Source organism: Monodelphis domestica, chromosome 7, assembly GCF_027887165.1.
Source record: "Monodelphis domestica isolate mMonDom1 chromosome 7, mMonDom1.pri, whole genome shotgun sequence".
Classification (NCBI taxonomy): domain Eukaryota; kingdom Metazoa; phylum Chordata; class Mammalia; order Didelphimorphia; family Didelphidae; genus Monodelphis; species Monodelphis domestica.
The window spans coordinates 273,885,068-273,902,922 of NC_077233.1; the positions used below are offsets into that span (position 1 = coordinate 273,885,068).

The 17,855-nt window shown below is 35.9% G+C and overlaps 1 protein-coding gene across 2 annotated transcripts in view; it reads right to left on the reverse strand.

Moving 5' to 3' along the window:
- The window catches only part of AOPEP (aminopeptidase O (putative)), a 524,226-nt gene that overhangs the window by 121,506 nt on the left and 384,865 nt on the right, over positions 1-17,855 (reverse strand). The gene's annotated exons all lie outside the window — the stretch shown is intronic.

Consider the following 17,855-nt stretch of genomic DNA (forward strand, 5'->3'; position numbering starts at 1 on the left):
GGCTTTCTAGCTGGTTCTGCACCTTCGGATGGATCTTCATTTACTAAATAACAGCATCAACAAGGCCTCCCCCTCCCCAGAGTGTAGCTGATAAAAGAGATGGTCAATACAGACTTTTTTCCTACTTAGGAAAAGTTTTCACTGGCATATAAAACTTTTCCATATGCTAGTTGTTTTCTATATGAAATACTTCTGCTTCGTTGCTTGCATGAGTTTTGCTACGTGGGTGCTACGGTGCTGTGTCTATGAAACACAACCCCGACATCCCTAGGAGTGACATTCTTGGGGGCGGGAAGAGGTCAGTTAAATTTGCACTGGCTAATCTTGACAGCGTCCCTTTAACTTTATCACATCTCTCTAAAGAAAATCTTTTAACCCCGCCCCCCCCTTTTATTACTACAACATCTTTCTTTGGAGATCAAAAGCCTTAGATCAAAGCCAAGATCAAACTCTCTGCTTTAAATAGAAGCAACTTTGCCATGAAGTAGTTTACACAAAGAACTTCTTAATGGAGACATCACAGTAGAAAACCTTATTTCATCCCTTTAGTTCATATTCACGACAGGACTACTTAAAAGTACATTCATGGTGCATTTCTATCATGAAAATATACAACAGGCCTGCCCAGAGGGTAGCCTTTTACTTAGTGTTTGTTTCCAAGAAGGAAAAAAAAATCCTAAATGCTCCTGGAATGATACAAAGTAGTTTTTAAGTAACTTCATATAACTGTACGTGGCTAGGAATATTACTATTTCAATCATATTGCTAGTAATAGGAAAGGATCACGTAATTATTAAGTGTCTCTACCAGGCATTATGCTAAATGCTCTCACAAATATGATTTCATCCTCACAACAACTCTACCAGTTAGGTGCTTATTAATATTCCCATTTTAAAATTGAGGAAACTGAGGCAGAGATTAAGTGACTTGCCCAGAGTCACAAGGATAGTGTGTGACCCTTGCCAGAGACAAAGATTAGAACTCAGGTAGTGCTGACTCTAGGCCTAGCTCAGCCCAGGCTTACACTCCAACAGTTTAAAAAGATCACAGCTTTATTAATGGTTAACTTTGAGTCACAATTTTAGAGCTGGTAGACATCTTAGAAGAGTGAAGCAGAGAAAAATTAAGTGGCTTGCTCAGTGTCCCACAGGCTACTTGCTACCACCACTTACTTAAGTGCTTAGAATGAGTGAGTCATGGTATTTAGAGAAATAAAAAGGGCAAAAATATAGTTTCTGCCCTCAAAGAACTGCCCTGATGAACCATATAGATTATTCTGTCCACTAGGAGAAAAGAATGAAAAATAATTACCTTGCAAAAATATAAGCATTTTCAATACATACACATTGGCCAGTAAAACATTACAAACAAAAAGGAACATATTTGTATAAGTGGAAAGCTACTTAATTTTAAATGAAGAGAGAACTCTGAAGCACTCAGGCTTCTAAGACTACTTATGACAGTTTGGGATCGATAGAAATCTATTATTGGCAGACATTTCCCTTTACCCACTTGAGTTTCTTCTCTGTCTTCAACTAGCCTTAGAAATTCAAATGTTGAATGATTCATTATTGATAAACTAAGATGTTTCCAAACTAACACATCCATTGTCCACTTAAAAGTCCTGTTATTTTGACCTGTCAACATTTTTAAACAGAATGAAAAACATGTATGTAACAAGGCAAAAATAATTACTGAAAATTAATCTTATATTTGGTTCTAAAAATAATTAGTGAATGTGGATAGTTATTTATTGCTGGCTTTTCTTTGGCAGGTTATTTGTTCTAAATCTAGCTTTGACCTTAAACTATAATACTCAAATTCATACAGGCAAAGCTAGTTTCAGTATTTAACAAAGAGTAATGGTGAAGTTAGTAGAGACTAAGAACACTGGAATTTGAAATCTAGGTTCTTTTACCTTATTGTTACACTGTTCACCCTCTATTCCAATGTTATCAAAAATATTTTGATTGTATACGCCATCAGTAAAAAATTTTGACCACTTATTTCCCCAGTGCTTTTGTACTAATATATACATTGGAAAACATGCAACAGTGGAAAATTAAAGATGAACCAAAGAAAAAATAATAATTCTAAAAATAGTTTTCATATAAAACCCTTTTTTTCTCACTCAAATAATAATATGTGTACAAAATGAATAAATAACAATGATAGTTAATATTGTTAATACTTGAATGAGTGAAATAATAAAAATGCTTTGTTATTTTTGAAAAATCACAGTGAATGCCCTATGGACAAATAATTGCTAGCAATTAAAGCAGGGCTGACAGCATCTACCTTAAAGGCTGTTGTACCAAATGAAACAATATGTGTAAAGTGCTTTATAAAACTTAAGTACTACATAAATTTTATTATTATAGGATGAGCTAAACAAACAGGCAAATTTGCTTGTCTGTTTCCGCTAAGAGATACACAGTACAATTTCTTTGAGATCTATAGTTTTTCTTGAAAGATACACAATACAACAATCAAATAATATGTTATAAGTCGATGAACATAGCAGGTTTTTCAGCAGTAGTGTCTGTATGTAGATATTCACCACACATAATACAAAAACATGCATAAATGAATTGTCTGTGATTCCAGCTCAGCAAAAGGTTTTCAATAGAAATCCATTCCTTGCTCTTTATAGATAGAATCATATCTTAATTTCTTATTCCTGTTTGGATCATTTAGCCACGTTTTTGTATGAGTGAGAGGATCAGCAATGAGGCAAGTTTGGACCACAGTTCAGGAAGGGTATGAGGTATAATAAGGTTAAAAGGCTTTAAGTGCCAAATGGAATTTAGATTTGATCCTAGAATCAATAGAAAACAACTGGAGTTTATTTTGAGTAGGAGGTGACATGGTCAGAACTGCACTTTGGCAGGTGTGAGGAAAGAGAATTTAGGGAAGGAGATCAGTTAGCAGTTACTGCAATAGAACAGGCAAGAGAGGATTTTTGGCTTGATTGGGTCTGTATGAGTGGGAAAAAAGAAAACAGAAGAAGAATTCTGTGGAGACAGAAATGACAAGTAACTGCTTATTTATGTTGCATATGTGTCAACAAGGAGACAAGGATTAACACAGGTTGTGGATTTGGTCAACTAGAAGGATGGTTATATCCTGAAAAGAAAAAGGGAATTTCAAAATTGGGATGGGTTTGAGGGGAAAGTTAATGCAATGAGATTTTCAATGGAGATGGCAACCCATTCCTGAATTCTCATCTTGTACAACTTCTTTGTCCCACCCAAAACATAAAGGCAGGGGATGGCTGGATGGGGACTTCTATAGATCACTGTTCCTGAGTGCAGACCCTGTAGTGGGGTGCCTGTTCTAGCCAGGAGATGAGCTATGAAGAATGGAGGAGGATTTTCCCAGTAGTACCTGCACAGCTGCTATTGTGCCCCCTTAAGGGCTAATACCAGTGGCAGAAGATGGGGAAACTGCAAATTTAAGAAGAAAGTGGAGAGGAGAAATGGTGGGTGATAATTAGTGAAAGCTAAGTATGATTAGGTTGGGCACAAAGCTGTTATGGGAAGGACAGGCTGCATCCTATTTTCCAACCGTTTTGTCATACAACCTTTTGGGGGTCACACCACAGACGCTTGAGGGACAAGGCTCCCCACTTTGGAGGTCATGCTCATTTCACCAACCTTGAGAACCTGATTATTCTTAAAATGAATAAAACAAAGGAAAGAGGCCACAGCCACTCTACTGTTCTGTAAAATGAGGGAGTTGTATAATACTTTGATTCCATTCTAGCATTTTTGAGTCTGGCGAGTGTTAAGAGTGGTTATATGAGACTTCATTGTGGTTCTGAGATGGAAATATCATAAATTCACAGCTCTAACTATATTTTGGGGGTACTTTTTAAAACTAAGTATTATGAGAAAACCAAAAGTACTTAGAAGGTGCTCACGCAATTTAATTTGCATCTATTGAAGTACAGGCAGATACAAAGACTAATGGCTTGACAGTCAATAAGTGTTTATTGTGCTAAGTGATAGATACAAAAGAGAGGCAAAAGTCAGTTCTTGCTCTCAAGGAGCTCACAATCTAATGGGAGAGCCAATATGCAAATATCTATCTATGTGCAAGCAAGTGGTATACAGAATAAATTGAGAATAATCAATATAGAGAGTAGGCACTAGAATTAAGAAGAAATAGGAAGACTTTCTGTAGAAGGTGGGATTTTAGCTGGCACTTGAAGTTAGCCAGGGAAGCCAAGCGATGAAGATGAAGGGGGAGAACATTCCAGATTTGGATGAAGATGGGGTGTCTTGTTCAAGAAACAGCAAGAAAAAGCCAATCACAATACTGAGGAATAGGTGGGAGGGAATAAGATGCAAAAAGACTAGAAAGGGGTGGGGAGGAGTTATGAAGGGCTTTGAACACTCGAGGATTTTATAATAGTTATATGGGGGAGGGAGGGGGGATAAGGAGGGGAAGGAAGGGAGAAAGAAGTGAAAGAGAGAGAGACAGGGAGAGGGAGAAGAAAAGGGAGAGATGGAGAGAGGGAAGGAGGGGGAGAGGGAGAGGGAGAGAGAGAAATAAGACCAGAGTCCAAATTCTGGGCATGTCATTTTACCTCTTATTTCCTCCTCTATACAATGGTGAAAATGCCTGGTTTGCCAACCTTGCAGGATGATATGAAAATAATGCTTTCAAAGTCTTAAGCACTATAGAAATAGGGACTATTGCTTCTATCTTTTGACCAAAGTTTTTGAAAAACATTACAGTATTATTCCCATATCCATTCTTGGCAGGTTTTTAGATAGGCAGATAAAAAGTTTGGAGCAAAGTAGGATTTAGAGCTGGAAAAGATATTAAACATCAACTAATCCAACCCCATCATTTTTAAATGAAGAAACTGAGAAACAGAGAGGGTAAGCAGTTTACCCTGGGTCACACAGGTAGGGAGTATCTGGTAGGATTGGAATACCCTGATCCCTCAAAAGAGGGGAAAGAAAACTAAAAGGTCTTATTTTTCCATCCATCAAGTATTTAACTGGCTTTACAAATAAGGAATTTAAATATGTGTGTATGCATACAGCTTTTTAAAAAAGTTTACTACTCTCACTAGAAATAAAGCACATGAAGTCACCATTGCCTCCACATGGTTTCAAATAACTACTAAGAAAATAGAGTGAAGTAACCATTTATAAGGCTGAAATAAGTTATCCTGTTTCTTGAAATGGTGTAGTTGGCCACCAAAATATCAATAATGCATTCCCTAGTGCACTATCAAGGAAGAGATTTAATTTTCATTAATATACAAATAGCATATTTAACCTCCAAACTTATTTTTAGCTACTTTTCCCACTATATATAAAGAAAAGAATCAGCCCTTTATACCTCTTAATTGTTTAAACTGGAATAATCCACCCCAACCTACCCCAGCAATATAATTAGCTAGTTTTAATATGTCACTTTTCTATTGAGTGCATTTTTTGTGGGCATGGAAGAGGTAGTTTTTTTTAATTAATAAAATTTATATATAAGTGTCCCAGCCCCTCCCCACCTCCCTGCATCACAGAAGGAATCATCTGGGACAGAGGCATATTCACAGAAATTATATCTTTCATTTTCTACCTTTTAGATCTCTCTTTGAAAGTAGCATTCACAATTTATTCATTAAGTATTAAGTCTATAGTTGTGTATGATGTTTTCTTTGTTCTATTCATTTTGCTGTTTATTATCCTATGTTGTTCCTTCCAAGTTTTTTTTTAATTAGCCTGCTCATTGTTTCTTATGTCCCAGTAGTATTCCATCACAATCATATACTACAATTTGTTTAGCCATTTTTCAATTGATAGGCATCCCCTTAATTTCCAGTTTTTTGCCACCACAAAGAGAGCTGCTATAAATATTTTGGAACACATAGGTTCTTTTCATTTTCCCCTATCTCCCTGCATCTAGGATTATATAGAGACAGTTTTATAACTTTCTGGATCTAATTCCAAATAGCTCTCTAAAATGGTTGGATCAGTTCACAGCTCCACCAACAGTGTATTAGGTCCTCATTTTCCCACATCTCTTCGTACATTAGCCATTTTAACCAACCTGATGGGTGTGAGATTGTTAACATGCAATCTAGAAGTCCCCAAACTCGTAGCTTGGAGGGATTTGGTGATCCCCAATTTATTTCGTTTGGAGGCAGAAAGCCCAGGTTTGACCTTGTCACATGAGAGTTCCTCCCTGAGGGAAAGTCCTACTTCACTGATCTCAGACTAACAATAGACGTTAAGATTTGGGGCTCTAGGTAGCTCACAAGCTGAAGGTCCCCAGTTCCATCCTTGGTGTGATATACTGAGAGAGGCTTCAGGAGACAAGGAGAGTCATTTGACATGGTAAAGTCTATTGTTTGTTTGATATCAGTGAAGTAGGACTTTCCCTCAGGGAGGAACTCTCATGTGACAAGGTCAGACCTGGGGTTTCTGCCTCCCAACGAAATAAACTGGGGATCACCAAATCCCTCCAAGCTACAAATTTGGGGACCTCTAGATTCCATGTTGACAAGATGAAATCTCAAAATTGTTTTGGCTTCCATTTCTCTAATTAGTTGTGATTTGGAGCATTTTTAAAAATATACCTCTACGTGGCTTTGATTTCTTCATCCAAATATTGTCTGTTCATATTTTTTGCCCATTTATCAATTGGGGATGTCTTTTATTATTATAAATTTGTCAAAGTTCTCTGTATATTTCAGATATGAGAACTCTATCCAAATGAATGCATTCTTAAATAACTGTCACAAGTGTCTAGGATGTAAATGTTACACTGAGATAGTATTAAAAGTTGTCACTGGTACAATTAATAGGAGTAGGATACACAAAAGCTGGAAAAGAATCTTCCCACTAAGTTTAATATTAGACAAGAATCTGTTTTACTTTGTCCATTAAATATCAAAAAGTTATTCATTGTGACTAACTTAAGTCCTTTCTTATACCATTTAAATCCATTTATTCTAGTACTTTCTTCAACTATTTTCAAATAGGAGGAAGTAACAAATGATATGTATTCTATTTAAATTACTGTTTTAAATTCTTATTCTGGTAAAAATATAAGTTATATAGAAACTAGGTCCAAGGAACTCTCTTGCTCAAGCAGTCCCTATATAGTCAAGGCAATTTGTAAAACAAAACAAAACAAAATAAAAACTTTAGGTTGCTAGGAGCAACTGCAAATGTTAAGAAAGGAGTGAGTGAATTCAAATTTTAAGCAACACTTTGTAATAGCTAGCAGCCAGAGACTGCAGCTGAGGGAAAAGAAGTGGGAGGAGAGATGTTCCTTTTTTAAAAATAGAGCATAAAATTATTCTTTTCTGATTGGAAAAAAAAGTCATTTAGGTTTCCCTATGTTGGAAGAGAATGATGTTATGTACTTTGTTCTCTTTTTTTCTACTTCTAAAACATGGACAGGAGAAAATTCAGGGAAGTTAGAAGAAAGGGCAGAAATTTCTATATGGTAAAGATCCCAGAAGGGCAGGATAAGGTCATTCTTTAATTAACTTGAACAGCCTAAGCAGGTAAAAAGATCTTCTATGGCTCAGACAGAGAAAGGCTGACAGCTGTGAGAAGCTCAAAGGATGCTTTTATTCTAAGCTGGTCTGGGGTCCCAGAAGCACTTATCATCCCCAGGAGGGATCTGATTCCAAGATGACAATATTATATAGTGCTTTGCAGTTTACAAAGCAGTTTTCTCACAATAAACTTATGAGTTGGGTAGGATATGCATGTATCAACATTCCCATTTTAGATATTTGAAGACTGAGGCTTTGGGAGTTAAAATGAGTGCACAAATTCACAAGCTGGGCTTTGAACTTGGGGCCTTAGATTCCAAGTCCAGTGTTTTTTGCATTGCTAGTATTGCCCCTGATTTAGGGTAAGGTTGAAGAGAATTTTCTAAAAATTTAATTAATTAAATATATTTTTTCATGATCACATGATTCATGTTCTTTCCTTCCCCTCCTCACTCCCCCCTCCTGTAGCCAAGGAGCAATTTGACTGGGTTTTACATGTACCATTGATCAAGACCTATTTCCATATTGTTGATACTTGCAATAGAGTGATCCTTCTACATCCCCAGTCATATCACCATCGAACCATGTGATCAAGCAAATGTTTTTTGAAGAGAATTTTTTAATCAACAGTACAGATAAGGCCAGAGTTATAAGGGGCACAGGGATAGAAAGCCAGGCCTGTGAGGTCTTGGATTCAAATGCTCCCTTAGATACTTCCTGAGTAAGTCACTTAACCCCCATTGCCTAGCCCTTACTACTCTTCTGCCTTATAACCAATACTTAGTTTTGATTCTTAGACAGAAGATAAGGACTTAAAAAACATTTAATAGTTAAGGATGAGGGAGAAAGACATCACATTCTATTCAGTTGCTTATTTTTTGAATACTGCTTTCTCTTGTCACTTTGAAAATAGTATTCCTTAAAAATGTTGTATTATAGTGTTTTAACAAAGATATCTACATCTTCTCTCCCCCTACTTCCCCCCAAAAGAGAGAAGTATACAAAAATCAGTTCTCAGATCATATGTTCAAGACCCCTACCACCACCTGGTGGTAGTGTACCTTAATTATATATATGGTATCTTGGAGGAGAAAATAAATTACCAAAGTTAAATGTGTAAACATTCTCCCTTAAAATGATGACAACCAGCACCACAATGGATTATTTCCATAAAAGCATTAATTGGGTAATTCATTTTCATGGAGGTCAAATGAAAGGAAATGGACTTAAACAACTACAAAAGATAAGTACGACAAAAGTTTAGGTACTGGAATATGGATTTCTAAATGAAATCTAGAACACATAGGCATCTATAGAATCTCTAGAATAACACAGAGGCTTTTCTAGAAGCTTGAAGTATCTTTGAAACAAAGATAATAGTAGTACACATTTCAGAGGATGTTAGAATTGGGAATGATCACAGAGACTGTCTAATCTAGGCCACTTATTATCAGATACTTATTAAACATATTACATATATTCTGATATTCCAGGTTATATAACCATATCCCCCAAATCTAAGTAACTTTGATATAAAATCCTGGCTCTGATCAGGACAATATGATTTTTGACAAGTTATTAACTTCCTCTGTTTGCTCTTCTGAACAATGAGAGGGTTGATTTTGATGACTTTGAAGGTCTCTTCCCATTCTTGGCCCTATGGTCCTACAACTAACTCAACATGAGATGGGAATGAATTTTGTCTTCCCCAACTCCAAGACTTAATGACTTCTGTTATATTATTTCTATACTACATATAGAAATAGATGATTATACTAAGAAGTTGCATATCTGGATCATATCATTTGATTCAAAGGCATCTAGGAAGTACAGTGGATAGAGGGCTGAGCTTGGAGTCAGGAAGACCTGAATTCAAAGCAGTGTGACCCTAGGCAAGTCACTTAACTCTTTGCCTCAATTTCTTCATCTGTAAAATGAGCTGGAGAAGGAAATGACAAACTACTCTAGTATCTTTGCAAGAAAACCCTAAAAAGGAAGTCATGAAGAATAGGACACAACTGAAGAATAATTAAATAACAATTTTGTTCAAAACGGATCTTATTACTTTAATGAAAGACAGATCCACAACAAATCAGGAGAAATTTCTAAACTTTTGAAATTATTATTATGGTGAGGCACAGACATTTTCTGACAACATCCCCCTTCTTTTGTTGCTGTCAAAGACTGATTACTGGTGTGATAGAAGTGACTATTTAAATTACCAAATGTAATTTTTTATGTCTAAATAATGGGAGAAATATTTCAACAGTATCAGTTAATAAACAGAAGATTAAACTATAAAACAGTGGAATCTCCATTTTTGGAGATCTTTAAAGGCAGAAAGCCAGCAAACACTCTATTCTGTTAATAATTTGTTATTGGATAGTTAAAGCTCGGTTTTTCAGAAGATGTTTGGTAATAGATGACTTCTTAAAGGCCTTTCTAATGCCATCAAATAAAATGCAATTACATATATTTGTCATTATAACAGTAAAAGGTTAAAATTTCTACAATATAGTTGTTTTCAGCTCTTGCTTCTTTCTCTTCCTAACATGGTGCTGATCTTTCTCAGCAGGAACAATTCCAGATCAGCTTTCTCCAGAGCATCATCATTCCACAACTAGTTGAATATATCTAATAAGTATGTGGTGGTAATTCAGCATGATCATCTGGGGGTACAATTTTATACTGACAGGACCCCATAAATGGCTGATCTGGCCCCATTCCCAGTGGGGATGATACTACTCCTTTCTGGTTCTATCCCTGCCTAAAGGGAATGAATGTGTGCATGTAGCGTACTGATATAGCAGTTACCATCATTAGGTTATTTGACTGTTGTCATAGTATCAGATTTAGAATGGGAAGGGACCACTGATGTCATCTGGTCTATCCACTTAATTTTACAGATAAGGGAACCAAAATCTAGAGAAGGCAAGTGACTTGTCCAAGACACATGGGACTTGCAAGACACTTGCCCAAGACACAATGCAAACTTAGCACTCCTCAAGGAAAAAAAGTGGCTTATCCAAGATGACATGGCCAAGTGTATAGGCATGGAATTTAAATGAAGTCTTTGGATTCCAGTATGTTTTTGTTTGTTTGTTTTTAAACCTTTGCCTTCTGTTTTAGACTGATTAGCCAAGGCTAGGTAATTGGGGTTAAGTGATTTGCCCAGGATCACACTGCTAGGAACCATCTGAGGTCAGATTTGAACCCAGGACCTCCTGACTTCAGGTATTGTTCTGTATCACTGTGCTATCTCACAGCCCCTTCTAGTATATTTTCTACTAGTCTAGGTTGTCTCTCAAAAGATAGTTCTAACATAGGCAATATATAGTTCTAGGCACTTACCAAATGGAAATAAGTCTTTATTTTCATTGAGTTAAATGTTTTAATAAAAATTAAATAAAAACTGCCTAAGCTGACAATTGAACCCTTAAAATCAGACAGTTAGGTTCTATGTCCTATTTGACTCGCCAAGCTGAAAAAAGAAGTTGGCAAGTTAAAAAAACAAAATATTTATATTGAAAAACTGTTCCAATATAGGTTCAAAACTGTTTAACTCACCAATCAGGTTCAAACTGTTCAGATACTTTTGATAGAGGCAATCAAAACTATCCTCTGATGAAGTGAAGCTCAAATGTGAACTTCCCTTCAGGACCAGTTGCAAGGATGCTAAAGAGACTCTTATTATAAAATATTTATTGAAATATATAAGGATAAATAAAGGATTTCTAATTCTAAGAGATTCTAAATCCACCCAAATAAACTCCCAGGTTCCACAAGGAATTGCTTCTCCTGTGTTTCACAGACTACACTACTCCTCCCTGATCTGACTAACCCAAATTTATACTATCTAAATAAAAACTACAGCTATTATCATTATAAATCTTAACTTCACCTTCAAATTATAAAATAGCAAAGGCTAGCTTAGCTGGCTGAGTCTCAACAAGAATCCAGTTAGGACTCTGAGTCTCAGAGTCCAAACCAAAGACCAGATCTTTCTTTGGTCTTCTCAGATATAAACCAATCTATAAAAACCACAATAGATAGTCACTAGTGTTTCCCATGTCGGGAAACGAAAACACTAAACTCCTTCAGATCTTCCCCTCAGACAGAGAGAGGCAAAGATGTTACCTCCTCCAGCCCTGAGAGAGTCTCTGAGTGTGTGCCTCTGCCAACTGCCAGAGACCAACTCTCTATTGCCAGAGAGAGTAATTGACATAGAAAAATGGTTATAACTGTCAACAGTTGAAATTAACACACTCTCTCAGCTCTGCTTCAAACTCCAGTTCTTTTCTCAAGCAGCCACTTTACTTCTTATCTCTAAACTAATAAAACAATACTTATTTTCTAATATCATCCTTACAATATAAACATAATATACTCTTCTTCTTAATTACCCCCTCACACACACACACATATATATACACATACATATGTATATGCGAATGTATATCTATATATCTACCGATTTATTGTCAACATAATGAAAACTGCCTTTTCCTGTCTGTTTATAGGTTGTACCAAGCTATTCATCCACCAATCCACAGTCTTTTATAGTGGACTATTTGTGATTTAAAGCATGCATTTGGAAGGTAGTTGGCTAGAATTAAGGAAGAATCCATATCTTCAGGAAAAAATCATTTTTTCCCCAAGTGCAAAGTCAACTGATGCAAGTAGGGGTTAAATATGGAACTTTGTCAGCTTACTAACCAGCCCAGATGATACACATGTACTTAGATTCCAACATCTAGCAAAATACCTCCCAGAAGGTATTAATGTTGGCTGTTTCATACACACATACATATTATATATGTATATGTGTGTGTGTAAAAAAAATATATATTCATATTAACATTTAAGTAGGCTTTTTTAAAAGCATTCATCTCCAGCTATAGTTAGGAAACTTTCCCAAATTTCCAAGAAAAACCTGTGTGTTCTTAGAGAAGGTAGGGTGTGTGAGAAAGTTAACATATGCACGTAATTCCATGTGCCTTTTAAAGTCCTGGAATCTTTTCCTAAAAACTTTGAAACTTGGGCTGGGGTGCTATTTAGTTTCACAAATGTCCCTTTTACAGTCACTCTTCTGCAATGCAAAAGGAATGGGCCTTTGCTTCCTGAAACAACACTTGGCTTTTTTATGGAAGGAAAAAAATCAAAAGGGCCTGAAATCAATCATAGTATATGATATATAAAATTTTATATGCATACATGTGTGTGTCTATATGTATAAACACATATATATGCATGCATATATATATATATATATGTATTTGTTTTCCAAAAACTTTATTCACAAAACATTTAACTCTGTATATTCAGTTGGCCAAAGAAAACAAAGGGTAGGGCAAGAATTAATTGGCTGCAAATCTCTTTCCTCTTTGTAGGGTGTTTTCTCAAGCAGTGGATTAAATCAATGTTTAATGCTATGCAAGCCCAGCTGTGTCCATATTAGGAGAGTCTGATCTCACATCTCTCTGCAGAAAAAAAGGACCAGGATGTCCTCCCTCTCTTTGCTATGCTTTCACCCCCCACATATGTAGGTGGGAGAGTGGGAGCTTGGGAATGTGAACTTGATCCAGCATTGATCAACCAAGCAGCAAACTCTTATTGTTCTTTAGATACCAAACATTAACTCCTTTCTACAAGGATAAGCCCAGCTATTTTGGATATAAAATAACTTTTGTACTCAGCAGTATGATTAAGGAGGAAAAGAACCACAAGGCTGTATTTGACTTGTCATAAACAACATACTCCGATGTGCAGATATCAGAGACACTTAAAACAAATTTATGCTTTTGGAAAAATTCATAGAGCTAATAGTGATTCATTTTAACAGTAAAAAAAAAACTAAAGATATGTTTATCTAGCATTTCTTATTTCTACTGTATTTCTTGTTTTTACTTACCTTTATGGGGTGGGGGGGTCCAAAATCACTGGAAATTGTAGTAATATTTCACTGGCCAAAGTTGTCAAAACCATTTAAAATTATATTCTCACTGTTTAAGCACAGACTTAGTAGGGATTGAAATTGTTTTAGTCAGTTCCAGCTTAGGTGCTATGGACGTAAGTAAACTTTAAAAGATCATCAAATAATTGAGGCTATAACTTCACACTAAAACACTTCACTTACCAATGACACAAAATCCCTAGTGTGGGATAAACCAATGGCAGACAGTATGCACCTGCAGCTTTTCAAATAAATATATGGATATGGGCACTCTCCCAACAATGACTGCATGGCAGAATAAAGCTGATTCTTTTGGTTGGTTGGTTTACAAAGAAGGACACTTCGTTGCCGGCACCATCTCAAAATGTCACATCTCCTCTGTTACCAAAAGACTAGAAATTGCAATTTGATACTTTCTACGCCATTCCATTATGTGCCTTCATTTCCAGGTGTCAGTAGCAGCAAGGACCAGAACCATAACAAAAGGAAAATGTATTTGAAAAGTTTTTCATTAAGGTTTATATATCCCATAGGTTGAAGGAGAGAACAAGAAATCCAGAAACATAATCTAATAGATTGTTGTACCACCTGTGTACTCTTCTTTTGAGAGATTAGCAGTTTATTTGACTGGGATCCAATGTATAAAACACAGGTAAATGTTTTCTAGTTATAAAATAAATGAAGATGAACAAGAATGGAAGTTTGAAGAAACTAGACTCACTGAAAATATAGAAAAGATTGAATTTATGGAGAAAATTCCTAGAGGAAAGTGTAACTTTTACTCATCAGTGCATGCTATTAATCAAGTAAATGATGATGGAAGATAGCTAGAATTTATAAAAGTGCTTTAAAGTTTACAAGACAGTTTATATATGGAAACTCATTTGATCTTTACAACTCTGTGAAATAGGTGCTATTATCATTCCCATTTTAAAGATGAGGAAACTGAAAAGCACAGCGACATTCTGTGAATTGCCCAGGGTCATACAGCTAGTGCGAGGTTTATGGAAAACATTTTTTTTAAAGAAACAAGAAAAAATAGATTTCAAAAAAAGTGCTTCAAAACTTGGGCTGGGGTGCTATTTAATCTCCCAAATGTCCTCATTTGGGAAACTAGCTCTATAAAAAACCAAGAAGACATAGAGAAAACATAGCTTTGCATACATAGTGACTTCCCATCCTGTCAGAAGTGAGATGATAACGGTAAAGGAGGACGCCGACCACAGAATCTCAGGATTACCTATGATCCTCAAACACTAGACCCAAAGCCTTTATATGCTTTCTGTGGCAACTTTTCTATACCTTTTCATGTCTATAAATGTTACTGAAATTGAAGTTGAAATTAGTTGTAAACCTTTGGAGCATTTTAAATAATGAGTTAAGAACAGCTTTAAGTTAAGAACTTTTAAATTACTTAACATAATTTAGTATATGTACTAAACAGTGTGTTTGGAAACTATTTTAGCATATATTTTAAAATACATATATAAATGCCTTGAACATATAATTTTAGATAAGTATCTTATTATACTTGAATGACAAATACAGGGTGACCTAAAAGTCTTAACATAGTTTTCCAAAAGTTGTAACACAGTTTTAAGCTTTAGAAGCATAAACACTACACCATCCTTGTTATATTTTCCAAAACATTGAGAATTTTATAGTATTTTGCTAAATTTAACATTAACCATGTTGGTATGGTAAAGAATGCCAGGCCTGGAGTCATGAAAACTCCTCTTTCTGAGTTCAAATGTGGCCCTGGATGCTTACTAGCTATGTGACCTTGGTAAAGTTACTTCCCCTTATTTGCCTCAGTTTCCACATTTGTAAAATGAGTTGGAAAAGGAAATGGCAAACCACTCAAGTATCTTTGCCAAAAAAACCCAAACAAAACCCAAATGGGGCCACAGAGTCAGACACAACTAAAAAACAACTGAACAACATGACAATGTTAATCAAAGCAAGTGGGATGAAATTTTCTGTGGGACTGTCTTAAAATTTTATTTTCTGTTTTCTGATTGTCTAAAGCAGTAATGATCTTATTACTTTGATTATAAAGTAGACCTTTTAAAATGTGGTATTACCATTTGACTACTTAGTTCTTCTATCTTTAATAAATCTAATAAAGAATTTAAAAAAAATAATTTAGTTCCCCTGCAAGATTCCATAAAAAATCTTTCTACAGAGTTAGCCATGGAAGTGAAAGGAAACATACTTTCAACAATGCCAATAATTTACTATTACACTACTAATTTTTTTTATTTCTCAAGTTTTGCTCTAGACATCAGAACCTGCTAACTTATTTGTTGATCTTTAAAGACATTAAAAGACTTTGGAAGTTCTTTTTCCCCCATCTCTTGCTTGTCAGACAAGTTAATGTTCAGGAAATAATGGATTTTTATTGTGGGAAATGTTTATTCTTAAGCGATCTTTCAGCATAAATGCTTTTACAAATAAATCGCTAATCAGGATTTCTCCAATCTCCTAAGTATCAACTTTTGGGAGCTCTACAGTGTGAGAAACAAATAAATAGGTAAATGTACTTGTTTTGACAAAGCAAAATATGGTTTGAGACAACCATACAATAAGCTTAGTATTCTCAAAACTTAATAATCACCTTTAAATCTGAGTGAAATTTGAAAAGTACAGAGAGAGGAAGAAGAAGAAAGTGTAAAACAGAACAATCACCTTTCTCAAATTACAGAATTCTATCCAGGACAGACAGGAAATAGAACTCTTTATTCTAGAAGGAAGAGATTCAGATACCTGCTTTCATATATTGCCTCCATTTCATTTGCAGAGAAAATTCTTACAGTAATACTGGATTGGGAGCAGACAGAAATACCGTATGTGCTGTGCCTGAGCCAAAGTACCGACCCAGAAGGACTCAGTCCTTTCTCACACCTAGATAAATCACTGATAACCATCACACTCAGGTGTAAGAAGAACATTCTCCTTTCTGACACGTTCGGATATGGTCAGTCTGCTAGTCACTAGCCATATCCAGTAGCATGTGGTATTCGGTCTAAGAGCTGTCTGGGCTCCTTCATCACGTTCTCCCTTTGTGGTGACATAAGCAACATTATACTAACATAGACAAGAAATTAAAAGCCAGGTACTATATGGACTAATTTCTTTCTGAAAGCAAATAGGAAGGCTTTGAAAACATCTCAAGAGTGTGTTAGAAGGTTCGCAAACATGCTTTTTGTGTGACCATTTATTTGCCTCTTGATGGCTTGGAATGGCTATTCCTACAGACTGAATTATCTATTTTAGTTTACAGATCAAGAAAAATACAGCTATATCCTTCCAAACTCAAATAAAATGAGCAAAAATAGGCCCCCTTTCCATCCAGCCTTCAACAAGTAAACCCCACAAGAGCTATTTCCTATATACTTCAAGGACTTAAATTGGTATTTCTTATGTAAAATATTCAGCACAGATGGGGGGGGGGGGATCTGTGCATATAATCCCCATCGGTGGATATAATTTGCAAGTCAGAAAAGGGAAGCTTTTGTATGGCATGCTAATTTCAAACATTTGAAAGCTCCTAATGTGTGCAGACTACTGAGCTAGGTGTTGGACATGTAGAATATCATAGATAATAAATATAGTATAAAAAGACATAAGTACATACTAGCACTATATGAAGTCTGAGGGAAGAGAAAGGTCACTTCCAAATGTGCGTGGGAGACACGCAAGCAGAAAGACTTTCTAGTGGAGGTGGCATTTGTTTTGAACTATAAAAAATAGGCAGGAGTTCAACAGCTAGAGGTTGTACACAAGGGAGGGCATTCTAGGCACAATAATACTTGTGAACAGCATTAGAATGTCAGCTTCTATTACCACTAGTACACATAAAGAACTTGAAAAAGGATTTTCAGGAAAACCAACCTAAGGATCTTGGGCCAATATAATAGTCTCTATTCTTAGCTTAAAAACAATAATGCAGATATAACTAAAGAATGCATTTGAATGTCATGTGACAAAAGAGAAAGCTACTTTTTGTAGCCAAATAGCGGAGGAAACCCTTATTTACATATTTCTATGGGGCCAAGACTTCCTTAATATGTATACTTCTTCCAGGGGTACAGACTACAATCCAGCCTTACTTTCTAAGCCTATGAAGTTTTGGCCATATTCATCTGTATAAAGTTCCCCGAGTCGCGGAGGTCTCCTGCTTCTACATTTTATGAAACCGGGGCAATATTTGCTCTCCAGCGGTCATCACTTGCTCTTAATGCATGACTAGCCCATATCCCTTCTAGTTCTATAAGGCCTTGACTGTCTTTTATGATCTGGGGGGGCTACAGTCCTCCTGTGTCTCCATTATACTTTGGTCACTTGCTTAGGTGACATTACTCAAAATCTCCTCTC